The following is a 23263-nucleotide window of genomic DNA, read 5'->3' on the forward strand; positions in this document are numbered from 1 at the left end:
CACGCGTGCGAGCGCGCACACACACACACACACACACGCTTGTTCTCTGTTCCATGGTCCTTCCCTCGCCCTCACAGACATGACTCACTTCCTACACTCTGGCTGCGCTGGGTCAGCCCAATCTCTGTGGCTCTCCCTGGAGCAGGCAGGTCCTGGATCCTTCCTGGCCTGTGCCCAAGAGCCTCACCTGCGGCACCTGAGCTGTTGACTGTTCGGGGGCTCAGGAGTGCCTGGAAGGGAGCTGCCAGTTCCCGGGGCCCACTGGGGTTTCCAGGAGGCTAGGGACCAACCCAGACGGCAGCAGACAGGGTCTGGAGGCTGTCCCTGCCTCTCTTGCTTCAGAGAAAGGAGGCAGTTCTCCAGATAAAGAGGGGAGGGCTGTGTTTTCAGGCCTGGCTGAACAAATCTTCCTCAGTCCAAAGCTGGAAACATGCACTAAAGGGAGTTCGGTGACGGCAGAACAAATCGTCCGCTCTCCGGTGGCCTGCCTGCTCTTACCCAGGCCGGTGTCAGGGCCCAGCTGTCCCTTGGAACCCGAGGATGTTGTTATTTCGTTGACTTCATTTCCAACTTTAGACAGCAAGGCCCTCAGTGGGAAAATCGAGTCCGAGCACTTTATTAATTTTTTTTTTTTCAAGATTTAGTCCTGTAATATGAAAGTGAAATGTCAGTACGAGAAATGCTAATGTTTTTTAAATGATCCACTTCTGTCAAGTGCAGCACGGTCTCTGGTTGCCGACTGTTGTTAGAAGCAAGGCAGAGGGGCCCAGGACGCCAGGTACATTTTTAGCAGCTTTCTCCTCTAAGAGGTAGAGGGAATCAAAGCAGCTCTATCGTGGATGACATCACTTGTCACTCAGAGGCTCACACGCTACGCAGTTACGATGACACCATTGCCCAGAGCGCCAGAGCAAGTTGACAAGCCAAGGGCTAGACACAGCGTCCCTCCTGGGTGGTTCAGGGAAGGGCGACGTGCGTTCTTGCCCCTGGGAATCCTGTCCTCCTCCGAGGGGCTGAGGCCACCCCTCCTTCGTTCCCCATGGGGCCAGCCCCTCCGCCATCTTCGCTCAGCACATTCCCTGCGCCCTGGGAGAGAGCCATCTCCCCTCCTCCCTCTCTCCCCTCCTGCCACACAGTCCTCCACTTTAGGGGGTGGCCTGGGAGAGGGGCTGGGTGGCCACTGGTGGTCTCAGTGGCTCTGCATAGAAGCTCTTCCCTTGACCCCAGAGCTCAGTTGGCTCCTTACCTTTCATTCAACAAGTGCTGATCAAGGGCCTACATGTGCCAGCCATTGGCCTAGGCTCTGGGGACATAAAAGTGGGAAGATGTGACTCTCCTATTAGGAGCGCAGGGTCTGGGTGTGGAAACAGGTATGAGACTGGTGCCTCTGTTAGCGCCCCGAGTCATGAGAAAGTCAACTGAGGACAGTCTAGGAGGACTTTAAGGAGGAGGTGACACCCCGTGGCTCTCAGAGGATGAGGAGGTGGCCAAAGAAGAGTGTGGGGAGTATTTCAGGCAGAGGGCTGGAGGGCCACAGCAGCCCCATGCTGGTTTGGGGTATCAGCAAAGAGCTGTGAGTCAAGGGCTGGAAACCCTGGGTGGGGGGGCATGGGAGGCAAGACTGGCAATGGGAAGGCTGGGGGGAATCCTATTCAGGGACTTGGATTTGCTCGGCAGTGGAGGTGTGGCCCCCTCTGCAGTCCTCTTCCCTACCCGCCCTGCCCCCCAGCGTTTCTCCAGGCACGCGGTCCCCACTCGTGGCATGCTTGCCAATGTTCCTCAACAGTGGGTTTCATCATCCCAACTTGCCTCTTCTGCTCAGCCAGATCCTTCCCTCGTGCCAGCAAGCTGGAGTGCTCCCTGGAAATCTGCCTGGGCCGGAGTCCCATTCCCAGACACCTGCTGCTTCCAAGCTCAGAAAGTATCCCGCAGCCGCTTCATCTCCCGTGCCCCCCCTTTCCCATCCGTGAGGGGCTCAGCCCTCAGCCCCTCCCTTGCTTCCAGGCGTGGCCACCCAACACCCCCGCGGCCACGTCTACCTGTGCCTGCTTTGGCTGACCGTCAGCAATCTCTAGAACCAGCCCCCCAACCTCCCCCTGGACTGCATCTTCCCTTTTCTCTCCTGGTAGGTGCTGTTCATTACCAGGGAGCCAAGAATCCCATTAAGCAAATGTTAACTTGTCACCTAACTAATCAGCCAGCACTCTGCCACCATGGCAAATGCAGTTCCAGAAGGCCTGCGGGCGAGTTCGAGAGGGCCAGCGGGGGTGGCCAGGAAAGCTTCTCAGAGGATGAGATGTAGGGCTGGGGGTTGGAGAGGACACGTTTGCTGGGAGGGCTCCCTGGAGGCAGCAGCAAATCTTTTGTCATATTTTCACCACCCCCCCTCCAAGGTTGTCCCTACTTGTCCCTTCTGGGACCCAGCTCCGCAGGGCCCTACTCCACACTGACCCAGGGGATGCCAGCCTTTCTCTGTCCATATTCTTTGATTGACTGAGGTGAGTGCCCATTTTGGTGGCGTCCAGGCCAACATCTATTGTTGAACCTCTTGACCTGGCTGTACCTACATTCTGGCTCATGGCCTCCCAGTCTGCTCTCTGGGCTCACCTTCCTCTACGTAGGACTTTAGCCCGTTCCTCCACCCCCATGTCACCAATCTCCCACTATCAGCTTGTAATCGGCCAATTTTCTTATACCTTCTGTCGACTTGGAAAATATCTCAAGAACTCTTTGATTGTGCATTAAAATATCCTTTACAGCTCCATGCTCGATATCTCTTTCTGCTCCCCTAATTGTCCCTTTTAACTCACTGCACTTTTGGAATAAGTCTCATGGTCTCCCCTTTGCAGGCTGTGAATAAACATAGGCTCTAAGAAAACATACATAAACATCTATTGTTGGCTGAAGAACTCCCCACACCATCAAAAAGTCAGGAACAAAAGGGAGGCTCAGCATAAGGCACGGCCACCTGTACCTTCTCCCTCAGACTGTCCTCACCTGTCTCATTCAAAGGGACCGCTGGACCCAGGGAGGCTTATGGCCCTAAAACGTTCCCTGGGCGAAGGGACCGAGGATGCCCCAGGGGAAAGCGAAGTCAGTAGCCATGTGCTCTGTTGACAGGGCTCCCTCCCAGAGCAGCGAGGGAGAGGTGAGAACAAAGAGACCCCTGTGCAGGCAGCAGTGGCTAATTCAAGTGGCATTTCGGTGGGCTGGTCCACAAGGCCCCTTACCTCCAAAAGAAGTGGGTCAGCCTCCTCCAAGAGCCGGCAGCAGCCTGCTCTGATGCGGCCTGCCCCCTATCTCTCTCATTTCAGCTCTCATTGCTCATTAGAGCTGTTAGTTTCTAAGCTCCGGCAGGGTGGGGAAGGCTGTGCCTTTTGTGTCGCGGATTACTGTGTGGCAGTGTGCACACTAATGGCATGCCCGAATGGCAGAATTTGACATTAGTGCTGCAAAATGTGCTTGGGTCACAGCGCTTTCCAAATTGGCTGAGACTCCACGCCACCCCCTCCTCCTTCACCCAGGCATCCCAGGGGGGACCCTGCCAGCCACAGCTTCTGCTGCTTCCTCTCAGGGCCTCAGAAAAGAGAGAGGAAGCGAGAGATGTAGGAACCTCTCCAAGCTCTGTAAGTACCATATCCCAGGAGGCGGGCTGTGAGGAAGAAGGACACGCAGGTGCCCCGGGTCTAAACAGGTGGGAGGCCTCCGAGGCCCCCGGCTCCACATCATGAGACCTCCCCCACCCAGGTTCGGGCACGGTCACCGGCAAGACAGCGATGCCCTCTGAGTGGCAGCTGACTGGACATTGAGATGTGAAGCCCCCAAGTGGCCACTAACCTTCCAGCCAGAGAGAGAGGACAGGGTTAGTCACCAAGTAAGACCTTCGTGCTGAGGAGGGGCCAGCAGGACAAGTCCAGAGAGGGACCCGTGGGGACAGGGGAAGGGGTCGGGCGTGGACCGGGTGGGCAAGGGAAGGTGGAATCTGAGCGAGACCCCAAAGGGTGCACACATAGTGTCACTAGGAGACATGAAGAAGCACAGCGCTAGGGGGCAGTCATGTCACCAGTGGGTCAGAGGCAGAGAAAGAGGCAGACAGGACGGTGCAGAGACATTTTGCACACGCAGGCACGCGCGCATCGCGTGGCCACCACGTCCTGTCCCTGTCCCTTGTGTAGCTGAGCGTGGGACCTTCACCCCGTCCATGGGTCTGATCTCCAACCACGTGCAAGGCCCAGACAGGCCCTGAAATGCCAGGAACGAGAATGCCCATCCACGAGGGGCTTGCCTTCTGGCTGATAGTCCCTTTTATTTGATTACACAGGGGATGATCAGGAGAGGGGCAGAGGGCCGCCTCTCCCCACCCACTGGTGACCATCCATCAGGGATGAGGGAGCAGATTCTGGTCTGAGCCATGGGGCCTCCACATTTCCCACTGGGCCTTGACCCTGAAGGGTTTTGTCCAGCTCCCGGTACCACGGAGGTTCTGGAGAGGCCGAGAGCCCTTAATCTCCGACCCTGTGCCTGTCCAGCACGTGCCTCTGAGCTCTGAGCTCTGAGCTCCCGGCCAGCTGGGCTGCATTGACATTCTCCCCCCACACTCGGGTCACAGGGGTCTCCAAGGTGTTTTTATTCTTCATCCTGGCGTCTGAGCCTCAGAGGCCCCAGTTCCCTGACCCCTCGTCTCGCCTGCCACCCGGAGAGTCTCGCACTTTTTATCTGTAGCATTTAAAGTGCCACCAAGCGTCTGGCACTTTGCAAGCCTAAGACACAGGCTTTTCTAAATTTCGACACCAGCCCCCTTTCCAGAAGTCCCCGCAGGCTCGCCTCCTCACCTGTGTCCCTGCCAGCCGTGACCTGAGTTCACGGGAAAGAGGCTCACACCCACCCTGGGTGGGCCCCACTTTGCTCCCAGCTCCACGCCCACAGAAGGGGGACGGGTGGGGACTGGCTTCTGCCGGAAGTTGCCATAGGTGCAGCTGCCGTGACCACCACGCCTCCGAGCTGCCCCCAATCCCAGATCTGTCCCCCTGTCCTTCGGTCTCTGCTCCACCGCCCCACGGAACGACCCTCCTGGCCTCACAGGCGGTGCATGCGGGACATTGGGATCCAGTTCCTCTGGATCCCAGCCTCACGCTGGGCTCAGCACTGGCAGCGGCCTCCCCAGGGCCCGGTCAGGAGCTGCCTCCTCTGCTCCCCCCACACATACACACTGGCCTTCTCACTCACAGATGCTTCATCCCTCAGTCTCTGACCCACTTCAGCTGCTGACATGGCTCCCGCCAGGCCACAGCCCTGTCTTCCTGCAGATCTTTCCTCCTCAGGAACTGGGTAGTATTTCTGATTTTTTTAAAGCCCCCTGGGAGACACAACCTCATTACTAACTGGGAAGTGTCACCTCTGAGGAGGTTTGATTGGAACCCCCATTTTCCAGATGGAGAAGTGGCCCTCCTGGTTATTCAAACCTGTGCTTCTAAGTCCAAGGCAGGGGCTCTTCCCCAGCACGGTCCTGTGCTGCCTTCTCCCACCAGTGGAAGATCCCATCCCACGTGACCCATGGCTAAGAATGGGATCACTCTGGGGGGGGCATCACGTCCTTCCCACCCCCAGGAACTTCAAGCTCAGAAGAATTGATTTGCAAAAGTCCTGGAGAAGTCAGAAGTTCTTCTTAGCAGTTCTCTGCTCTCCTGAGCCCTTAAACTTTCCCAAACTAGGTCACTGGGGTCACCAACCTGGTGACTGAAGAAGCTGGCAGAACCCGTGCTCTCTGCCTTCCTTTCCACCAACAACAGGGGTGCAGTGGCAGAAAACTCCCACGATGGCCTGAGTGGTTTCAATCGTTCCCTTCTTTCTTCCTTTCCTTCTCTCTTTCTTTATGACTTTTTTTTTTTTTTGAGAGAGAGAGAGAGAGAGAGGCAGAGAGAAAGGGAGACAGACAATCCCAAGCAGGTTCTGCGCTATCAGAGCTGAGCCCCATGTGGGGCTCAATTCCACGAACCGCGAGATCATGACCTGAGCCGAGATCAAGAGTTGGACCCTCAACTGACTGAGCCACCCAGGTGCCCCTAAAGATTTTATTTTTAAATAATCTCTACGTCCGATATGGGGCTTGAGCTCACAGCCCTGAGATCAAGAGTGGCTTTCCCCACCAACTGAGCCAGCCAGACGCCCTCAACAGTTTCTTGACAGCTGTAGCTGCGTCCCTGTTTCTGAAAGGACCCATAAAGTGCAGTGGACTCCAATGGTGAGAGCAGAGACCGAAGACCTGGCCCCATGGTCCTTCCCCCTGCAGGCGCCATGCTGGGGGGCAAAAGGAAGACAGTGGGCAAAGGGATACTGGAAGCTGACAATCTTCCCCCTGGGGGTTCCTGTGTATAAACAGAAAGCAGGTAGCTACCTGGTGGGCCCCCTCAAGTGGCTGCATTTTTTACAACTCTTTGCGCTTCAAGCATTTTTGATCATTGATTTCCAGCCTCGATTCATAGTTTGTCGTGAGCCTTAAGTCTGTTCTGGGAATCCGTGTTTTCTTTCCATTGTTCTCATTCATTTGGAAAATTAATTTAAAATCGTCATAATAATTTTCCGTCAAATATGTCTGCTTTGCTTGTTTGGAATATTTTCATGAATTTTAAAATTTTGTATCCAATTCTAAACTAATAGGAAATTGGCTGAAGAAATGAACAGGCAACCACTGGTTCATATATTAATTTATCCTAGGTGATATTATAACTTTTTACAATTTATTTTAGGAAAACTCTTTTCCTTTTTTGTTTATTTTTTTTAAGTAGGCTGCACACCCAGTGTGGGGCTTGAACTCACCAGCCTGAGATCAAGAGCCGCATGCTATACAGACTGGGCCAGCCAGGCGTCCCAACTCTTTTCCATTTAAAAAAAATTTTTATTTGGAAATAATTTTAGATGCATAGGAAGTTGTCCCCCCGCCAAAAAAAGATACAGGGAAGTTCCATATATCTTCACCTTGTTTTCCCCAATGGTAACTTCGTGTATAACATCATGTTATTTTGTCTTTTCTATTCTAAATTTATTTAGCTAATGATATTTACTTTACCTATTTAGGTGGGCTTTCCTTTTTTTTTTTTAATGTTTATTTATTTTTGAGAGAGAGACAGCATGAGCGGGGGAGAGGCAGAGAGAGAGGGAGACACAAAATCCGAAGCAGGCTCCAGGCTCTGAGCTGTCAGCACAGAGCCTGACCCGGGGCTTGAACTCACGAACCGTGAGATCATGACCTGAGTTGAAGTTGGATGCTTAACCGACTGAGCCACCCAGGCGCCCCATCTTTTTTTAATGTTTACTTATTTGAGAGAGAGAGAGAGAGAGAGACCTAGAATCCGAAGCAGGCTCCAGGCTCTGAGCTGTCAGCACAGAGCCCAATGCAGGGCTCAAACTCGTGAACTCCGAGATCATGACCTGAGCCAAAGTTGGACGCTTAACTGACTGAGCCACCCAGACGCCCCTAGAGAGAGCTTTTCATCAGACTCTGGGAAAGGTTACAGACTTGGGGCTTAGACACTGCCTAAGCACACCTTCAGGTAGTCCTCGGCGTCACTGCAGCTTCCCACCCTGACCCACAGGTGGCGCTCTGCCTTTGGGATGATGTCACTGGCTGCAAGGGCAACCTGGGCAGGAAAAGCCACCAAGGCTGTGGTGGAAATAACTCGTTCTTTTCTTTTTTTCTTTTTTAATGTTTATTTATTTTTGAGAGACAGAGCATGAGAAGGGGAGGGACAGAGAGGGAGGGAGACACAGAATCCGCAGCAGGCTCCAGGCTCCGAGCTGTCAGCACAGAGCTCCGTGCGGGGCTGGAACTCAAGAGCGGTGAGATCATGGCCTGAGCCGAAGTCAGCCGCTTGACAGACTGAGCCACCCAGGGGCCCTGGAAATAGTTATTCTTGACTAATTTGTCCTTTCAACCCATTTGGCTCTGACCAAATTGTCTACTTCCCCACTCTCTCTCACATACACAAGGGAAAGGGGGTGAAACCTGGAAGAAGACGGCAACAGCATTTTAAACCCAGGCCCTCTGCTTCCTCTTTATTCCGAAGAGCTGCGGCCACAGGGCAGAAGCGGCAGCGGGTGGTTTCCAGACGCCAGTTGAAGACCAGAGGGGCCTGGGATCCCGATTCTACCGATCTGCAATGAAATATTAATGTAGTGAGCTTTTCATTAAGCCAAATTTATTCAATCTAAAGATAATCCTTTATTCTGAAACTGTGTCCCTGTTTTTGGGTGAGAGAGGGAGGGGGTGTCCTAAAAAGAGATTTCTTTCATAAACTAATGTTTGGTGCCTAACAGTTTGCCGCTTCTCAGTGTCTCCAGTTGGCCAAATAAACGTTGTCCACCCCAGGTAGGCCCTCCAGATTCTTTCTGCAGGCTCACTGCTTTTAGAAACTCTGGGAATGGTGGCTTTGCAGGAGCCGGAAGTGCAGTCCTTGCCTTAAACTCTCCGCCCCAACCTCGCCCCACTCAGGGCATGGAGCCTGCTTACCAGTGTGAGCCTCTTTGAACAGCCCCCTTCCTCTTTCTTACCTGCCTCTCCATTATCTGCAGACACTTATCTGCCAAAAATAACCAGTTACCCGTAAAGACAGTTTTATTTTTCCATCAGCAAACACTGATGTTCTTTTCTCGGGTCTTTTGATGAAGGCAATATTGAGGAGACGCTTATTTACATAAAGCCAAATGGTTCCCTTTGAGGAGGGTTTGGGTTCAACATTAAAGCTGGCAAATCTTGGGGCGCCTGGGTGGCTCAGTCGGTTAGGCGTCCAGCTTCAGCTCAGGTCGTGATGTCACGGTTCGTGGGTTCGAGCCCCACATCCGACTCTGTGCCGACAACTCAGAGCCTGGAGCCTGCTTCGGATTCTGTGTCTCCCTCTCTCTCTTCCCCTTCCCCAGCTTGTGCTCTCTCTCTCTCTCTCAAAAATAAATAAACATTAAAAACAAAAGTTTACAAATCTTGACTGGGGCTGGGGGCTGGGGCTGATGGTCAGAAATGGAGTCGGGAGGACTTTTTCCCTTTTGAAACAAGAGGTGCTGCTCTAAAAGGCAAGGCGCCCAGGGGGCCTAGTACAGCGTGCTCCTGCTGCTGCCCACGGTAACGAGATCTAAAAGTATCCGTGCGAAGAGCTCAGCCCCGCAAGTGAAATCATTCAGAAGTGCGATCCTCGTTCTGTGCCTGCCTCTCACTGACCACAGCTTAACCCCCTCAAGCCCCCAGCCACCTCTGGGGACCTCCAGAGCTAATCGCTTCAGGGAGCTTGATTGAAATGTGCTCCTCAGCCTCGGCTGCTCATAAAAGCTTTATCCCCGGCAAAGGCTGACCCAGAATGAATGGAGGCGTCTCCCGAGTCAGGAGACCAGAGGTGCTGGCCGAGGCAGGATCTAGGCTTGCAGAGATAACTCCTTTATGGTTGTTGTATTAGAAAGGGGGGAGAGCTGCAATTTTGTCTCCTCACAAGTGCCCCTTTCTTTATGGTTCAGACCATACCTGGTGGCTATTTGTACTTGACTCATTCTCGAGGGCAAAACAATAGCAAAATGCAGTTTCCTTCCAAGTCAGAAAAAAAAAACAACCTTAAAGTCTGCTCCTGCTGGGTTTATAAAGAGCTGTTTTCTTCCTGAGCTCTATGGCATGGTGGCTCTAATCTGAAATTTCCTTTTAATCACAGCAGGAGTCCCAATTAGCGTGTTGGGTAATCTTTCAAGTAGAACTGGGAGCTCCGTGACCATAGAGAGCAGAGGAAATATTACATGTGAAGCCCCCGAGGAACAGGTCAGAGAAGACAGAGCTGCCGGGCCTGTGCACATACATGCATGGAAATAAACCTCGCTATCTGCAGGCTGGCCTCCCGCTCACAAGACCAGGTGTGCATACCCCGGGTCCCTTAAATCCCAACACTGGGACCAGGACAGAGTAGAGTGTTGCCCTGAGTACAGGAACCCCAGCCTTGCTCCATTCGTGGAGCAGGTGTGCAAACACACGCTACACGTGCACATACCTACCCTTCCACCTAAGAACACAGGGTGGGGACCAACTCCACCTGCAAGGCAGCCGGCACAAAGTTTGGGGCGTCCCTCTTCGGTCCATGAGACGGGCACACCCCTGACTCAGCTGACACCAGGGCGCAGCTCCGACCTGGAACTGCCAGTGACCTACTTTCCTTTGTTGTTGTTTTTGGAACTGCTGATGTCAATGCAGAATTCAACAGAGAGGCGAGCGAGGAAAAAATGAGAGAGCGAAGATGGGAAGGAGTGGAAGAGGGGAGAGGGAGCGGTGCACGTCAGATAGCTATAATGGTGGCGAGTACCCGCCACGGCGCTAAACGCGTACCATTACGTCCCCACAGGGCCTGCCCGATATAGCCGGGATCAGTCTGGGCCCCGCTGCTTTGGGCTAAGTAAGCAGGGGCGAGGCTTGCAACAGCTTCCTCTCCCCTTCATGGACACACAAGGGGTGGAAGTGATGCCCCGGCGGGCGTGCCCAGGTGTGTCTTCCTTCGGGCGCCTGGGGGTGCTGGTTTGCACCCATCTGCCATGCCATCGGTGAGGCGCCGAGCCACAGCCACCCTGACGCGTGGCACTTGGTGCTGGCTGCAAACTTGCTGGCGCTGGAGGACATTGGCCTTCGGGGACGTGGCAGGCAGTTTCCTCTGTTCAATTGCTCCTTGGTAACGCACATGACGGAGCCCCACCTGCAACCCGTCTGCTCTCACCTCCTGTTCCCGGGCACCCAGGAGAGCTAGGGGGCTGCCGAGAGTCCTGGACGGTCCAGTACAGGCAACAGAGCTGCAGAGAATTATTCCCACGCACCGCCCCTCCTGTGTCCGAATCTCCTCCTCTCCTCACTTCCTGGCTCTCCCATGCTACGGTCGGTTGAACTCCAGGCCTGGGATGACAAAGACTCAGGCACTTCCCACCCATTTGCAAACCCCAGCTGCTGCTGTCCCACTGCCTCAGCAGGGCTGCTGAGCAGAACCCACGGGCCAGGCCGAAGCATCTGGCTACCTCTCCCCAGCTCAGCCCTTCCTCAAGACACTTGGTCAACATATTCCTAATGAGAAAACAATTTCGAATCCGTATTTTCACGAAACCCCAGGCCATAAGCCTCAGGATTCCGCCTATACAATGCATTTCCCCTTTGAAGTGTTCATCCACGTGGGGCTGGGGGCTGAGGGTTGGCGGGGTGGGGGTGGGGGGTCAGATCCTCCTGCTCTCTCTCGCTTGAACCCTCCTTTCCCAGACAAGCTTGGCGCATGGTTAGCATCGTCCTTTCCCTCTCCATAAACTCATACATTTTTCAGGCAAAGAAATATACGGAGGAGACAAAGTCCTCATATGCTGAAATTAGCCCCCGAAAAATAGGTTACCTGACAATTACTTGCTTCTAAGTGGAGCATGATCTAGTGGCGGAGACACGCGATGTGCGGCTGGGACTGCCGTCTTCCACTCCCCACTCACCGCCTCTTAGCCTCTCTCGGCCCCTCGCTTTAAAGAAAGGATAATAACTCTCCCACCTCCGCCCTCCATGGGCGCTGGACGGCGTAATGAATCAACGTCTGAAGGGCCCTGAAGAGGCCAGGCTCGAGACGCTGTGTAAGTACACAGCATCACCAGCCACCTCTCAAATCTACATCGGGCTGATTTATTTACTTCCCGTGAAAGAGACAACAATCATCATATTTACACTTCGTGCCGCAGTTTCCTGCCTCTCCCTCCAGCGCCCCTCCCTCTGCCACGGCTGAGGACTCCATTAAAGATGCCGCTGTCCAGGGCAGGAGACTGCCTCTCTCCCAACATCTCTCCCGCCCTGGGGATCACAACCCTCGCCCCCAAATCACAATCTGTTGCCACAAAATGTGTCACCCCTCTGTGTGAGGCCACAGCACGTGCACGGGGTCGGGGGTGGGGGGGTGGGGGTAATGGGTTCCATGGGCCAAAGAGGCCTCCTTGGAAGTCAAACGTTGCCAATAATTAAGAAGTGAAGCAGAGGTGTGTGAAAGGGACATGGAAGCAGTTTAAACGTTGCATTATTTGGGGAGTACCCTGGTGCCCACACTCCTCACCACCACACAGGGCCGTGGATCGGTGGCATTTGGGCTGGCACAGGCACTCCGTCCCGCAGAGCGGTGGGGACAGGTCACGACGCACCTTTCAGCCGTTGCGGCTGGGGGTGACTTTGATTTCTCCCTTCCTTTCTGACTTTTTGACAGCTCCCTTCATTTTTAGCAGCATTCAGTGCTTGGTGCTTTCACACAGACAGAAAAGAATATTAAAAGGGAAGAAAAAAAAAAAAAAGAGCAAAAGGTTTGAAAGGTTCATATTAGTCCCGAGAATGAGAAAGGCCGCTACTCCTCAGACATCGGAGCCTGGCTGGGAGAATCCGCAACGACCAGAATGTTTGACATTCTGTAGCGACAGGGTCCAATGCAGGAGCTCCTTGGGTACCACCTGCCAGGAGACAGGATGAATGTATCCTCTCTCCTCAGAGCACAGCCCAGGGACTGATTCCCCAATACTGATGTGTGAAGGAGATGTCAACAGAGGTCCCCTAAAGAATGATGTCTCTATTTCCATGCTAATCCCGGGCTGCACATAGAAGAAACGCGTCTTCTGTCGAAGCAGGTTGGGCCACCATAGCTCAGAGAAGCACACCCAGGGGTTCTGGTGCTCTCTGCAGGAGAAAGCAGGAGCAAGGGTGGGGGCTGCAGTGGGTGGGAGGGGAGAGCCCAGCGTCCCCACTCCTGCTGCAGGGGCTGCCTCCAGACCCCTGGCGGGCGGATCTGCAGGTCCTGGAAAACAGTGTTGGCTCTGTTAGTCTCCAAAGGAATGTCACTGCCGGGCCTTCCAGCTTATCTCCCTAGCGTTTTCGAGATCAAAAACCCCAAACTCGTTAGCTAAAAACTTTGCTGAGAGAACAATACCCACCAAGGCATAGGACGACGTGGTGCCAACTCTCTCATTAAAGTGTCTTTCCACATGGAAACTCACTGCCAATGACAATGGGCACTTGGCCGCTGCCAGTTCACAAGAAGACACCGAAGAAAAGAGAGGGAAACAGCTGTGTCCAGGTCAAAACAGATTAAATTTGTGGCTGGCAGACTGTGGCTGAAAGCTGTTTATTGCGTGCTCGGTGCCACTTTTTTATTTTTTTAGGTGATTTTCAAAAATGTTCTTCTGGTTGGGGATGTGCCTTTTTTTGCATGGGGCACAGGCCTTGTGCTAATGGCCCCATGTTCCCTCATGCTGTGGCTCAGACATCATTAAGCAATAAAACCCCAGCCATTAACAATACAACAGCATTGTACCTGGTGTGGAAGAAAGCGGATACCAGGAAGTATTTGGGGACAGAGAAGAGGGAGCACTGAGCTGAGGAGACTAACTGAACAGCCCCAGGAGCGAGGGATCACAGTTGGTCCCAGAATACAATGGAAATGAGGGGCCCCACTGCACCACTCACTGACCCAGCTGAAAGGGCGTGAGAGAATTCAAGATGGCAGAAACACAGCTGTATTATTTTCCTAGGGCTGTGGGGCAAACGACACAAACTGGCTGGCTACAGACAACAGCAATTTATTCTGTCCGGTCTGGAGGCCAGAAGTCTGAAATCCAGGTGTCAGTAAGGTTGTTTCCTTCCTGAGGCTCTAAGGGAGATCTGTTCCGTGCCTCTCTCTGTTTCTGGTGGCGGCCAGCTGTCCTCGGTGCTCCTTGGCTTGTAGACACATGCAGATTGTAGCTACAGTCTCTGCTCTGTCTTCACATCCCCTTCTCTGTCGGCCTTCTCTCCTCTTCTAAGGACAAATGTCATTAGATTTCAGGTCCACCCATATACACAGGAAGATGTCACCTAGAGACCCCTAACACATTACGTCGGAAAAGACCTTTTTTTTCTTTATTTTTTATTTTATTTTGAGAGAGAGAGTGTGTGCCCAAGCAGGGGAGGAGCAGAGAGAGAGAGAGGGAGACAGAATCCCAAGGAGGCTCCGCACTGTCAGTGCAGAGCCCGATGCAGGGCTCGAACTCACAAACTTCGAGATCATGACGTGAGCCGAAATCAAGAGTCTGATGTTTAACCGACTGAGCCACCCAGGTGCCCCAAGACCCTTTTTCCAATGAGGTCACATTCGCAGTTTCCTTTAGACATATCTTTTGGGGAGCTGTCATTCAACCCACCATGACAGCCAACGCCACCTGGAGAACTGCTCCCAGGACAAAGCCATCTCTCGAGGACTAGGCCAACTCCCCCTGGACCCTCTGCCTACCCTTGAGATGCCTGCAATTTGGGCTCTGTAACAAAGCCACAGGGATACCGAGCCTCTCCTCAAAGCCAGGCCTCTCTTCTCAAAACCATTTTCCTGTCTCAGAGTGCCACTTGGCCCCAAAAACCTTGTGAGGCAGTTTCTATGATGGCAGACCATGGCAGAGCTTTGTGCCCACAAGGCATCCCAGGGGACCAGAAGGGGAGTGCTGGGCCAAATGCTGTAGCCAGGGTGTCCCTGCTCGCTGTCGGTCCATGGCCTGAAGCCTTGAGTTGCAAGGGCCAAGCACTGGGCTCCTCTCCTACAGGGCCTCTGCAAATGTTTAACAGCCGTCTCTTAGTGGAAAAGGGATGGAAGTTCATTATATTCTAGAGTGACCTATTATGTCATTGGTTGGCTCTAATAATGAGAAAACACTTTCTTTTTTTTTTTAATTTTTTTAAAATATTTATTTATTTTTGAGAGACAGAGTGAGACAAAGTGAGACTGGGGGAGGGGCAGAGAGGGAGGGAGACACAGGATTGGAAACAGGCTCCAGGCTCTGAGCTGTCAGCACAGAGCCTGACGCGGGGCCCGAACCCACAGACTGTGAGATCATGACCTGAGCCGAAGTCGGACGCTCAACCGACTGAGCCACCCAGATGCCCCGAGAAAACACTTTCCTTCGGTTGAGTCAAGACTGACCTACCTGTGATGCCATCCACACCCAGGGTCCCAGATTTGCCTTCAGGAACTCTAGACATGAAGGTCACCACTGGGCTCTTAGAAGCTGCCTCATTCTCATCGGCTGAGGGGATGAAAATATCCCCCCAGAGGTCACAGGGCGCCGGCAGCGGGGCCAGACCGACCGGAGGAATTGCAGTGCTTCCACAAGCCTGGGGAGCAACCAGCATTGCAGTCTTTGAATTTAGCCCCTTATATGCTAGGGGCTTTATGTATATTATTTCTACTTGTCACAACAGGCCTGAAAGGCACGCATTGTTCTCAACCTTGTTTTGCAGGCAAGGGAATGAATTCTGAGGTCCGGTAGGTAGAAGATGTGGGATTTGAACCCAGGTCTGTCTGACCACATGTTGTGTCCCCAGCACCTGCCATGCCACCTGTCCTCACACGTGAAGGGACAGTCCTATGCCTGGGGGCTGGAGAGTGGGAAAAGGACTAAAGACCTCAGAGGAGGGTTAAAATGAAGCAGAGACTTCAGTTTCACATCTAAACCAAACAATAATGTTTTATTTCAATTTCCCTGAACATACAGTTCAGTTACCCTTGGTTTAAAAAAAAAAAAAAAAGGCACAACCAGTGCCGGAGAAATGTCAAGTATTACATTTCAGCGGACGTGTACAGAACAATCAAAATGTTGAACATCCCCAAACAGGTGCAAACCTTCACCAAAGTTATCTTGCAGAGGCACATCACCGAGGTTTGAAAAGAGCAGTCATGTTGCCAGCCCAGCTGATTTTTCTAGAGTAGGCACTCCCTACCTCCAAAGTCTGGATCACCCAGAGGAGAAAATATAATAATAATTATTGTTGTGCCTTTTAAAAATTCTTTAATGTTTATTTTGAGACAGAGAGAGAGAGAGAGAGAGACCTGACCTGAACCGAAATCAAGAGTCGGCCACTTAACCAATTATTGTTGTACCTTTATGGAATGTTTTATGCTTTCTCTTTCCCACAAACCATCGCATTTGATCATCACTTCCGCCCTATGAGGCGGGAGCGGGGGCAGATGTTGCTCTCACTGCCAAGGTAGGGACACCAGGAGTCTGCCCAACAGGGAATCTCGGGGCAAGGCAGGCTTGTAACCAAGGCGCCTCTTTCTCTGCGCCCCTCTTTGCAGGAATTCCACCGTCCCTTTGCAAGCTTCAGAGTCCTAGGAAAGATGTGACAGGTGGCAATCCCACCAATGAGTGGGTGTGAAGAGATGGGAGAGGAAACAGAAGGTCCGAGGCAAGACCCAGGAAGAGGGGCCGTGGCCGCTAAATCTGTGGCAGGTCAGGTCAGAGACCTGACTACAGCTTCTGCCAGGGCCAAGGGAGGTGAACACAACGGCTGTGCTCCTTCAAGGAGGTGGAACCAGGAGTCTCTGGAAATTAAATGTTCTGCCCACTTATGAGACCTTTTCTCATAAGGGACTTTTCTCACGAGGGACCGTGAGCTTGCCCTCAACAATGACAACGCCTGCTCCAGACGTATCTGGAAGGCTCCAGACAGAGCTCCAAGGCTGGCAGCAATTAGTCCCCCCTGGTGTGTCTGTGGCCAGAAGAGATCTTAGATGCAGGTGCTTCTCTGAGGTCATACTGTCTAATGAATTAAGGTTAACAGCCGAACAGCGAAAGAAAGGGCACTGAACTTGACTCTGCTACCACTTTGCTTCTAAGAAAATACTTCAGGGATTGCCTCACTTAGTCATCAAATGCCAGTATTTCCACCGAACAAGTTGATGGCAGCCGATAGGCCTTCAGAATATGTGAGCGGAACCATCCTTCCTTGAGAGGGTCAGACTGGTCTTTGCCTTATGCAAAACCTAAAGACACAGAAAAGGTGAACAGCCACACTTAAAAAATTCTGTTGGCTTAATAATTTCCACCAAGAAGGGCATTGGCTCCCGCAGCAACGGACCCCTAGAACTCGGCCCCTTCCCCTGGTGACCCGAGAGAGCCTTCCCTGCAGAAGAATTCCCCATAGCCCACACTTCTATTTTGGGGGGGCCACTCTGCCCTGGTGCGTGCAAAAAGGAAGAGTTGAGGTTTACATGGTCATTTTTGTTATAGTAATGAAAGCCTTGAAATGATCACAAAAGGAAAAGAGGGAAATATGCCTCCTAAAAAGAGCTGAGGCAAATTATTATAGCAACCGAATCCTAAAAGGAATTTTCAAGTAAAAATATGGCTCATGTGAAGTTGTTATGGCAACTGACATTTAAAAGTAACTGGATTTGGGCAAGTTTCTTCCTCCACCCTCTCTGCAAAGTCTTGCAGGAACTTCATGCTAAAATTATGCTTTAATTTTAATTAGCCGAATAGGTCATAAATATAGCTTATTCCCAAATCTTTACAATTTCTACCCTGCAAGCAGCCGATCTAATAATGAGAAAATATTTCTACAAAAACCCACTTACCATTAAAACATCCTATCCAATATTTTTCTAATACAATTTATCAATTTAAACACATTGCATAATGTGATATTCTGTAGCATTCCATTAAAATGATAAATAGCAGTGTGTGGGGTGGGTGGGGGGACCAAGAGATTAAACATATTGCAAGCGGTGTAACTGTATTTAAATAACCTGGGCCATACTGAGAAAAGCACACTGCTCTCATCCTCAAACACAATCTAAACTCAGCTGCAGATTCCTGACTGTAAGGGTATTAATAGGACAGAAGAAGGGGGGCAATAAGAAATGACAGGCAACTTCAGAAGAAATAAAATTTCTATTAGGCTTTGTTATAAGATTACATCAAAGCAATTCATATGTTTTAATCTGGGGAGAGAAAAAGCAACTACTTGGGGTTTGTGCCTGGGGGCTGCCTCTGTGTGTTGAACCAGACAGTTTGCATAATGAACAATTTTCATTCAATCAGGATCTCAGCAGAGATAGCTCCCACTCAAAGGTCCTAGGCACTGGCTCAGAGTTTCTATTCTCCCAGCTCCCCCTGCTGGAGAAACAACATTTGACAGGAAAGAAAGGATGCGGGGCAGCTTTTCCAAGCCATTACTCTACATTCAGGTTCATAAAGTTCATAAAGAGTTCGCTTTAAACTCCCAGAGCCCGAAGAGCCTCGAAGGAGCCTCTGTAAGATGCCGGAGGGCGCCCCCTTTAACAATGACTTGTAGGAGGAGGGAGGCTCCAGGGCTGTGGCATGAAAACCTTTGCCTTTTCCACCCTCTACTGACTTGGGGATTTTAGAAATTGCTGTTTACATTCCGGGCCAAACATCAGGGAGACTGAAGTTGCGGGAAGGGAGTTTGCCCTGAATGACTGGGGAACACGTTCACCCGTTTAAAATACCACACGTGGTTCTTACCTGGCTAGTCATCTTTCAAGTCTCCCCACTGTCCAGCTTCATAAAAGAAAGAAAAAAAAAAACAAACCCCAAACCAAAGAAACACACACACACACACACACACACACCCCAAATGGAATTGCCTTTTCATGCACAATGGAAAACTTAGAGGCTGAACAAATCGTTTTTGAAAAACTGGCACAGACAACATTGGCGCGGATGAAGGAAAGTCCTGGGCAAGCTGGCTGAGCCAGGACCCGGTGCTGCAGCCTAATCCCCCTTTATCCAAGGCTTTAGCGCGCCCCCGCCGCCCCTCTCTGGGCGCCCAAGCCGCAGAGCTATGCTCCGCCAGGCTCCATATCGAGCGCGGCCGCCCGGCTGCCTTCCCGGGGTGGGGGGAGGGGGAGCGACGCGAATTCGCGTGAAACTGTTTTCGAAAACCTGGATGATCATTTAAATGTTTAAAATATGCACATGGTAATTCAAAACTAATTACCCTGAGCACATTTGAAACATTTATGCTATCATCTCTGGATCCTGCGTCCTGATTGTGCGCCACAGCTCACTCCGGTGTTTCTATAAACCGCTCCAGCGATTTCAACTTCCAGGCTAAATCAGGCAGTGGCAGGCCCTGCCTTCCGCCCCTGGTTGGTGGAGAGACCCCTTCCCGGACTTCCAGGAGAGGAGGTTGAGCCCCGTTTCCCAGGAGAGCCATTAGTCATGGTCTTGTGTAGTTCCGGCTGCCCAATCATTGCCCACGTTGCTGTTCGTAATTGTCATTCCCATTATTTAATTTGGGTTAACAATAACCTCTTTCCCACCTGTGCCTTTTTTCTCCTAGTCCCTCCCCTTTTCCCCTGCCTCTGCCTCAGCATGTGGCTTCCACTTGCCTAATGTGCACCAAAAAGTTACCTTGACAGTGACCTGCCTACTTCTCCATTTGGGGGTGACTAGGAGACATTTTCAGTTAGGAAAAGGGTTTTAAGGGGGCCACATCCACCAGCTCTCTTGAGAGCAGGGCTGAAGTGGGCCAGCGTGAAGGAACAGCAGCCATTGCTACGCACATCTTCTTGTAGCCAAGGGCACCCACGCTCACGTGCCACACGCACGTGCACACGCACACCATACATGTGCACACTCGCCTCAGACACGGAGCAAGGCCTGCTTACAGACTGGACTCGTTAGACCTAGGCAGGTCCTGAAGCAAATTCATTTCCCCATTTTCCAGAATAAAAGGAGTATCTCTTCCACTGGGGGCGTTAAACCAGCATGCCAGCAGCAAGAGACGGCCAAGGGGGAGCCTGTAGCCGAAATGACTTGGACTTCCCAAGTTTATCCGAGGAGACTGACCTTGGGCTGGGGAGCTGGAACTGGAAGACGCACCATTCTAGAGTCAGGAAATGAGCACTGCCTTCCACATATGCTCCAGGAAACAGCCGAGAGCCGGCCAGCTCCTTATTAGCACTCTGAAGATGCCAGTGGCAGGTTTTAGACGTTTAGGAATACGAATCTGGGTTAGATTCCCACAGCCGGCTGAAGGTTGATAGAGCGATATTACCAGGTTTAACTAGAGCCATTAAGAGACTCTTCATTATCCCCACAGCACCGCCACCAAAGTTATCACATGAGCCATAACGCAAAAGAGAATTTTCATTCCATCAACAAGAGAGGGAGCCAGTCTATCTTTGTCCAGAGAAAATGAGCAGCCCAGCATGAAGCCTGTGAGGAATGGAGTGCACAACACTCCAATAACAGCCCCTGCAGGATTTCTTCAGCTCTTTAGTTGGCTAAGCAGACAGGCTGCACCAGAGCAATCTTCCCTTGTACCTGGCTTGCCAGAACACGGGCTCTAGGAGCAACTCAAAGGGCAATTAAAGACAAAGGACACTCGCTGAGACCTGCATTCCAAAGGGCTTAAGCATTAAGCTCCAAGAAAATCGAGGTCCAGGCTGCGCTCCTGATGTTCTGGCCATCTCCTTTTTTATTTCTCAACCAAAGTCTACCACTGGAACCAAACTAATTTCCTGGGGATCACCCACGCCAGGTTCACGTTCTCCTACTCCCGTGCCTGTGCTGTGTGCCATTCCTCCACCCTGAAGAGTCCCTCTGCTTTCTCCCTGCCGGGCCATTCTTGGCACCTTTGCAATGACAACTCAGAAGTTTTGTGACTGCCTCTACCAGATTCCGTTTCCTCCTCTCCAACACCGTGTACTCAGTCTGCTCTGTGTGATTTTGCTTGTTTATAAAAAGCGTGCTTCCATTTTGTGGGGTTTCCCGTCATGGATTAAAATTTAGAGAAAAGGGACCAGCTCTTCCATTTCCTTTGCATTTCTTGTGGCATCTCAAATGTAGGGTTTTCACATTAGAGACACCCATGCTAGACATACGGACTCGCCTAGTGGTTTTATAGCTGGAGTCAGAAGACCTGTAAGATGACCCAGCATACCCCCCGCACACCAAGCAAAAATTGCACCCCTCATTCAGATGTTCTCGGCATCCTACAACTTGCCCAAAGCCAGATTTATTGCTCCCGCTGTAAAGTGTATCTTCTCTAAGCCTCACTTAAAAGCTACCACTTGGCAGAAGATCAAGTTAGAAGTGCAGGATAGCAGGTGATGGTGAGGGTAGGAGGGGGCGGGGAGGGCGGGGTGGAGGAAATAATTGAAGCTCTGAGAACTACCAGCTCAATATTTAACCTAACTGGTAATTTGCTGTGACAATTATGCCACGAACGGAGCACAACTACTATGCGAGAATGTCGCTCTCTAATTAAGAGGGCTCTGCTTTTCCTAGCCACCCGCAATTTAATCACACACACAAAATGAGACTTGGCTCCAGAAGCCGAAGGTTCTATTAGGAGGCATGTGCGGCATGCACACCAGGCCGTGAGCGGTGAGGCCGGGTAAGCCTGCTAACACCTTCAATTCCCCCTCGGACGGAGGGGAGAGCCGTGCAGGCCTCTCACCACCCGAGACCCATCTGACTGACAGGCATCTTCCCTGAAAGCCTGCGCGTGCCTCCACTGCAAATCGACGCACATCCCCACAGCACCACTCTTCAACCAGGAAGGCTCAGCGTGGGTTTGATCCTGAAAGAGTAACTTTAATAAGGATTTTCATAAAAATGAGGGTCCACAGAAACGGATCTTCCTCTCAAAAATGGAGAGCAAGACAGGAACAGGGACACACACGTACACACAGACCCTAACCACTGGCGGAGAGACAGAAGAGTATTCTTAAAAATCATAGCTATAAAGAAGGATGTTGCCATCTTCTAAACTGACTGCTAGATTCATGGAACGTGGCTAAGCAAGACAAACCGTTTTCTGCTTAATTAGTGGCTCCTTTATGGAAGGTCTGCTGCCTGGAGAGGACCCATTACAGGAGGAGAGCTTATTTACAGGGATGCACCTTCTAAAGCTATTCAAATTTTAAATAAATAGTGGAGAAGGAAATAGTGGTGGTGGGAGAAGGGGTGCTATGGAGACGGCAAGCCTCCTGCAGAAGACAGGCTTTGCATTTCAAGCCTAAGTGCTGGGGAGATCAGCTTTCCCAGGCAAACATATAAGCCTCTAAAATTTTAGGCCAATAGAAATGACCTCTGCTCCATGGCTGACTGAAGATATAAATAAACTTCAACATGAACAGCAGTGTCAACTGTGAGAGGAAAGAGGAGAGTCCAATTGGGGCTTATTTTTGAAAAGTCCTGGTTGTTCTGACTCGTCTCGGGGCAGGGCATTCACGAGCTCGCTCCCTGCGGTGAGCTCCCCTGCTCTCCCAGGCACCAGCCCCAGGTTACCTAACCATGGAAAGGAAGCTGCCCCCCACACAAGATAAATATAGGCTGAGTTATCTGCATTTTACAAGCACCAAGAATGTTATCTGAGGAAGCTGTCATTTTTAATGACAGCACAAACTTCCAATTACCAACTGGGTAATACACTAGGGAGCAGGTATGGTTTTATAAGAATGGCTCACAATTATTAAAAGTTTACATGATAACTTTTGAATAGGATATAAATACTTCTCACAAGGCAGGTGGGATTAAGTTTCTCATGTGGTCTACAGTCAAGGCTGGAAAAAAAGAAAACTGTTTTCTTGAAGATTATACCTTTTGAGGTTTATCAACAGCTAAGAAGCAGGGGGGTGCAAGGGGATAGTCATCAAGAGCCTCGCAAAGCTGAAAGGCTGTGAAAATGGCCCGTTGGTTGGTTCAAAGTCTCAAGTACACCCACGAGTTCACTGGCAAATCACAAACTCTGACAGGTCAGATGCAAGAGTTAGGGAGCCGGCAATAGAAAACGTTAGTCCCTTCCACCGCCACGGTCAAACATTATTCACAGAAGGAACTCAGATGCCAGCTACCTTTCGTGGCATGTACGTGCTTCATCTGCCGTCACACAGAACCACCACTGCCAGGTGCGACACGTGCTCCTCCACGTAGATTGGACAGCCCCTGATCTAGAAGAAGGCTACGATCTGTGAGTCTGAAATCACCCAATTCTTTGTAAAGTCCTTCCTGAAGACTCCAGTCTCCAGTGATCTCTCCATTTACTGAAAAACATTTTTTTATTCCCTTAAGTAATCTCTATGCCCGATGTGGGGCTTGAACTCACCGCCTGGAAATCAAGAGTCACATGCTCTACCGACTGAGCCAGCCGGACACCCCTCCACTTACTGAATTTTAATTTGACTTGTGATATTACTACTTAGCCCCAAGCCTTGCTCCAGACAGACCAGGGTTCCTGGGGACAAGGTGTCTTGATTTCAAATCACTTATAAGGCAATCAATGAAGACAAGTGCTACATACTCTCCTTAACAACAAAGCCGTCGTCACAAATATAATTAAAAGATTTAAAAATCATTAGCTAATAGCTGTGGGTGAAGAATCATTGATATACACTGATTTACGAAGCAAGTCAAATGTGTTCTCAAGCGGCCATTTCTGCCACACTGGCAGAACACTGGAGGATCTGGGGCC

The sequence above is a fragment of the Panthera leo genome, chromosome E1, assembly GCF_018350215.1.
Source record: "Panthera leo isolate Ple1 chromosome E1, P.leo_Ple1_pat1.1, whole genome shotgun sequence".
Classification (NCBI taxonomy): domain Eukaryota; kingdom Metazoa; phylum Chordata; class Mammalia; order Carnivora; family Felidae; genus Panthera; species Panthera leo.